This window comes from Mus musculus, chromosome 12 (assembly GCF_000001635.26).
Source record: "Mus musculus strain C57BL/6J chromosome 12, GRCm38.p6 C57BL/6J".
NCBI classification, from domain to species: Eukaryota; Metazoa; Chordata; class Mammalia; order Rodentia; family Muridae; genus Mus; species Mus musculus.
In genome coordinates, this window is record NC_000078.6 from 99,625,690 (window position 1) to 99,631,916 (window position 6,227).

A 6,227-nucleotide genomic window follows, 5' to 3' on the forward strand; every position below is an offset into this window, starting at 1 on the left:
ATGTAGACCATCTAGTGAGGTCCTCTGAGTTGTCGATTGTTAATAAAATAGGACATGCATAAATCCTGTGGGCTCCCCTGAACTGACAGTTGGGCTAACTAAGATGTACAACTCAGCTTTCATCTGAAAAATTAAAAACAAACAAACAAACACCCCCCCAAAACCCAAAAACACCCCAAAACAACAACAATAACAACATCTAACCCAGCAGTTAAAGAGCTGATCTGGGTAATTCTAATTGCCAAACACTTGCAGACACTTTCCAATATCCTGCAGTCAAGTTTTCTGGGCCCATACCAATGTATAACCTTTGTGAGAAAGAGCTGTGGGATAATGAATGAACAGTCAGAGAGATGGCGAGAATTACCAAAGAGAAAACATTAACAAGGGCTAATTTAATGATAACATTCACTGTCGTTTCAACAATCAACATATTTAAACCAGCAAATCCGAAGTCGATTCACTGATTCACCCTTTCCATGAAAAATTTATCAAGTATACATAGTAGCGTAGGTTGGTTATTTTTCTCCTCCAATACTAGCTAAACAGGAGACTGTTGTTTTCAGATGCTTGGTTGCGCTTTCAGAATTAATCTTCTCCCCTCCACCATGTAAATGATACTGCTCTTCTGTTTTGACCCTGAAAGGAGAAAATGACTAAGAGTCAGAGAATAGCTATGCATGTGTCCATACACCTTGTTTCATAGCTAGACACGGTGGTGCATTCCTGTGGAGTAGGAGAGCAGGAGAGTTCAAGGCTAGCCTTGGCTACACAGCAATTTCTTAAAACTGTGCTCTTTTTTGTTATTGTTGTTGTTTTAGACGTTGTCTAGCTGTGTAGACCAGGCTGACCTCCAACCTGCAGTGGACTTCCTGCTTCTGCCTCCCCACAGTGTTACAGTTACAGGCATGTTCCACCATATCTGGCTATACTTTAAAAACTCAGTCACCGACATCAGCCATCACTGTGTGTGGGTACAGATGCACCTGGGCCTGCGTCCTCTCCTTCCATCTTTATATGGCTTCCAGGGGTCCTACTGACTTGTCTGGCTCGCACGGCAAATACCTTTACCTGCTGAGTCATTTCATCTGCGTCCCCATAAATACTTTTTATATGATCATCTCACCAGCTACAAACTAAAAAAATCGGTAAAAAGTAGTTTTTAAAAGCGATTACTCTGACAAAGCGATGGGTAAGAAAGTTGCAAGTGAATGATCCTTCGGAGTGGAAAAGGTTAGCTGTAAATATTCTTTTGAAATATACCGTGAAGGATTTTCACTTTGAGATTAGGGCTGTTCATGCCTCCAGGTTCAAGTGTTGCTCAATCAGCAAGGTGCTCAATTCCCGGTGATTGCTGCTCGGGTTTCTTGTTGATCGAGAATATGCATAATCTCAGCCCAGAGACATTTACCATAAAAATGAATCTAAGAAATAGGCTTTCATTTAAATTTTCCAGTTGCAGTGGATCGAGGAAAATATATGCAGAACATTAAGATGTGAAAAGCTCTGATTCAAACAAGACCAAAGAGGCTGCTTCACTATGTCCCTAACGTTGTGTTCGAATTTAGATGGCAAGCTTTTCCTGTTCAGAGCCCTTGTCAATTTGATTAAAATCACAAACACGTGACTGACTCCGCCTCAGTTAAAAATACTCTCAAGCCAGAGAATGAGCTTTGTATATGCGAGTGGCTTCTCCTGCCCTAGCGAGACTATTGCCCTAGCAAGGGGCGGAGTGGGGTGGTGTAAACGGTTTAAATTTTAAAACCTCTAACCGGATTCTCCGGGTGAAGCCCACTGCAGATTGCCAGTCCGGATTCAGAATCCAGTATACGGACATTTTCGATTTTAAAATGGCCCTTAAGAAATGGATCATTTATTTCAACGTTGTTTTCGAAGACAGAATTTGGAAGCCTCACCGTTTTCTGCATATACTCTTTCTTAGACTTAAAAAAAAAAAAGTCTTTCAGGAGAAAACATTTGCGTAAAAGAAGCACAGCCTCAAGGCCGCTGGTGTGTGCGCGTGAGGGAGCGCGCACGCACGTTTCTGCCGAGTTTAGACATTGCCGGGAAGATCAACTCGGTCCCCAGGAACTGAAAGTCTCCAAGCCGTGACCCGCCCCCGTAGACGTGGACCGGAGCACGGGATCCGGCTACGCCGGAGGGGCGACTCGGTGGCTGGGCCATTCTGGGCGAGCTGGGGCTGCCGCCGGGCCGCCCACACGGGGCTCAGGGCCCGAGCTTCTCGCAGAAGCCGCCAGCATCAGGCGCGGCGGCTGCGCTGCCATGGCAACCATGGCCTGCCGGTCCCCGCTCTCGGGCGCCGGCGCTCCAAGCCCGGCGGGGCGGGGCGGGCGTTGCTAGGAGACCTGCAGCGGGCGTCCGCCTCCGCGGCGCGGTCTCTGGGCTTCCACCCTTCACCTACTTCTGCCTGGTGGTGACTGAGGTGGGGGGTGGAGGTGGGGGTAGGGTTGACGGCCACGTGGTGGCCCAGTGTCTCAGAGCTTCTTCCTTTGGAGAGAGTCGCCCCTTCCTGGCCCTCATGAGGTCCACTTTCCTTGACCCAGGAGCAATGTGGCCCTTTCTGGGGAGGAAACACCTCTGTTTTGTTTCCTCTCCCCTCCCTCCTCGTCTGTCCTCACTTGATCTGATTTAAAAGTCCCTAAAGTCCCTGGAAGGCTTCCTAACCCACTGTTCTTTCCTCTCTAGCCGGATCCATGTCTTGCGTTCAACCAGGAGATGTGCAAAGCACTTTCTGTATGTCATCTAATTCTTTTAAATAAAAATCTTATGATATAGAGGTTAGTTAATTCATTTAACATAAAGTGTAGCCAAGGTCAAACAGCTGGGTGGATGGGACAGGATACTCATGAGGTCCAGTTTTTTTAGATTGCTCAAATTTCCCCCTAGGCTGCCTCTTGGCTAGACCCCCATTCTCTCTGCTGTCCAAGCACGCATACCCACACCAACTGGGACATGCTGTCTGGAACAAGGTCTGACAAGAGGATTGAGAACTTGAAATCAGAGATGGCCAAAATACCTTTGGACAAACGGTTTACACTGGGATGCATCCCTGATAATTTGCAGATGTCCCTGTCTGTAAAGTACTCCTGGCACAATGAGAAACTCGAAATTCTTAGTAAAGAGAGAAAATGGTAACCAAAGACTGACTCGCTGGTTGTGGTTATCCCGTGTTGGGGTAGATCCTTGGAAGGAGGGGTGTAAAAAATTGTTTTCTACTAAACTATGTCCACAAAGTTTACCTATTTATCATTTATTTATTTTTCCTAGGGAACTGTTGGGTTGTCATGGATATGTGTGCAAGCTATTTATTAAGGAAGTGCTTCCAGCAGAAACTATTATAGGGGGAGTGGTGAGGAGCCAAGCTAAAGAGTAATAATTTAAGGTGAAGATCCAGCCACAGCTTGACCCAAAGCATCCATTTCACAGCAAGGGTATCCCTTGTACAACCATTGTTAGTTTTCTCTCTCCCTCACCCCAGCCCCGCCTCCATCCCTGCAGCCATCTTTGGCTGCATGGAACCTTGTGAGCATAAACACCTAGTGTTCTGGGACCTTGGCTGGGCCAGGATGAATTAACTATTGTAAAATAAAGAAAGGAAGTCCTCTGTCGGAAGTTGGAAGTCCGAGATGTGAGCAGTAAAGCATCTAAACACTCGGGGGCTGGGTGGGACCTGGCAGGATGGGAAGAGACTACCTATAGCACCCATTACAGTCTATCTCGCCACCCCCACCCCTCCACCCCACAAGGTAAGTCTATTCCACTCTGCCACAAATTATTCAAGGTTCTAACTGGTGACAGATTTAGTGAGATTAAACCATAGCCACTGATTCTACAGTTGGTCCAAAGCAATAACTAATATCGATCTACCCAATTACTATCGTCTTCTAAGAGCCCTCTGCTAAGCCAGGTGGCTCAGTCTGACTGAGCCAACACTGAGCTCGGTTGACCAAGTGAGCCGACACCGATTCCTTGAGAAATCAGAGCTCTTTGCAACCATGTCTCCGTTACACAGTGGTTGCTCCAACTGGCTTATTTTGAGTTCAGCCTGGGTATGGAGGAAGCTAGTATCACCCTGGTGGTTTAGCTGAGTATCAGCATCTGCCTTCCTGTCCCTTCATGTGTCAGTAGTCCTGCCTCCTCCTCAGGGTTGGTTTCTTCTGACAGTATGGTAACCAGTCTCTGCTTTCAGAGTGCAAAATGGGCTGTAGCTCTTAATTGGATTTCCTTACACATCCCTTAGTACAAAACACCTCCCTCAATGAACTAGAGCCTTGTAAGGAAGAGGAGCATACAGCCTCCAGGAGGACCACTGGGAGCGACAGTGAGCCAGGCTGCCCTTGTCCTTAAGGCCCAGGTATCCAACTCAGTGGAAACGCTAAATAGGAGCGAGTGGCTTTAGGCATATACTGCATCCTGAAGGATGGTGCCTTGTGTTAGTCTCAGTGCTGGGATAAAGTGCCGGACAGAACAACTGAAGCGTGCAGTTTGACAGTCCTGTTGGTCATAGTGGGGAAAGCATAGCAGTGGGGGCATGAAGAGGAAGCCACATGGCCTTTGTAGTCAGGGATCAGCGGATTGGGGGTGGGAGGAGCTGGATTCCAGGGTCTACCTTCCGTCCTTATTCAGTTTGAGATTCCAGTCTGTGTGATGCTGCCACTGCTGACATTCAGAACGGGTCTTCCTCAGTTGAATAGCTCTGGAAGCCACTTGAACCCACGCCCGGAGATGTGTCCGCTAGGTGAGTCTAAATACAATTGGAATGACTATGAAGATTAAATATCACAATCCCAACCCAAACACATTGATTTTTAACTACAATATCAGCTCCCCCACCCCATCCTGTAGGTTTACGGCCATCTCAAAGCAAAATGCAGTAATTCTGGCATCAGAGTCCCTGTGGTCTTAACAGTTCAATACTCTTGCCCACTTGGGAGGCAGAGGCATGTGGATCTGTGTGAGTTCCAGGTCAGCCAGGTCTACATAGAAGTTTCATGCAGACCCTTTCTCCAAAAAAAAAAAAAAAAAAAAAAAAAGTCAGTAGTTTTCACCTTCACAACTCCCTGCAATGCCTCTCAGGGTTTCTTTGTAGAAAACCCAACCCTGACACATTACCTGGCCTTAACAGCCATCTGAAACCTCAGTACCTCGGTACAAACAAAAGTCTAGATCCCAACACCTATAGCCTAGCCCCCTTCTTTCACAGTTAAAGTGGCCTACCACACCTTGGAAGTTGATCTGGAAAAATGTCTGCTTAGGCAATTGTTTGACATAGCAGGTAGTTACTTCAGTGTGTTCTCATTTCACGCGCTCTCTTTTCAAATAAATCTGCATTGCCAAAGGTTGGCACGGCCTGTGGATGAGGTCTGGTCCTTAGTGCACTTTCCTATTATCCTATAAGCTGAGGGTCTCTCTTAATTGCATCTGCTTTCTCTGAGGTTTCCTTGACTATACCTTTAAACTTGTTCACACTCTTCCTCACCAAATGGCACTTTTTTAAAAAAAAATCTGTCTTATTTGGCTGCTCTCCGTCCTTGAAAATATGGATAAGTGCTAAGACCAGAAGCCATGCGACAGTTTCATGCTATGCTGTCTTATATTTTCTTTCTCTACAGCTTTTGAATTCAGTTTCTGTCAAGTTCTCAGGTCCCAGGTAAACAGAGCCAGGTTCCTTGTCAGAACATAACATGAACCACCTCTAGCTCAGTTCCCAATATCGTCCTTCCTTGTTGCCCTCTGAGACCTCGTGAGCAGGCTTACACCAACTATCTGCATTTTGCTTGTGGTTCTGGTCTTCCAAACCAGAAGGTTCCACTAAGTTCTTCTTATAGATTATAGGGTTTCTTTAGCTACAACTTCAAACTTTCAATATGCCCCACTCTCATTGGGTATAGTTTGTAACTTAGCATCTGAATCTCTAAAAAGTGGTCACAATTTATTAGTCTAGAAGCCGCTAAAATGTTTGGTATGTGGTGTGAACAGTGGATCTCAGCGTCTCATGTCACCAGTAACTCCTTTCTCAAGAAAAATGGACTAAAGGTGATGAGATTGGTTAGGCATGTTGAGTCCTGTTATTGTTGGACTTTAGAGTTGATTCAGTCCAGTCAGAGAAAAATGCTACCCTTTCCAAAGTGAAAGAGTGTAGTCAACTCACCACCAAGTTTCTGTTTGTTTGAATGTTTGTTTGTTTGTTTGTTTGTTTGTTTTCT

The 6,227-nt window shown here is 45.9% G+C and overlaps 1 long non-coding RNA gene across 1 annotated transcript; it reads right to left on the reverse strand.

Annotated features, from left to right (window-relative positions):
- Window positions 1-363: 363 nt before the first annotated feature.
- Window positions 364-2,285, reverse strand: 1700064M15Rik (RIKEN cDNA 1700064M15 gene). Its single transcript, NR_045288.2, has 2 exons — window positions 1,917-2,285; window positions 364-639 (listed from the first exon to the last, which is right to left on the reverse strand). It is a non-coding gene; the product is annotated as an RIKEN cDNA 1700064M15 gene (long non-coding RNA).
- Window positions 2,286-6,227: the final 3,942 nt, after the last annotated feature.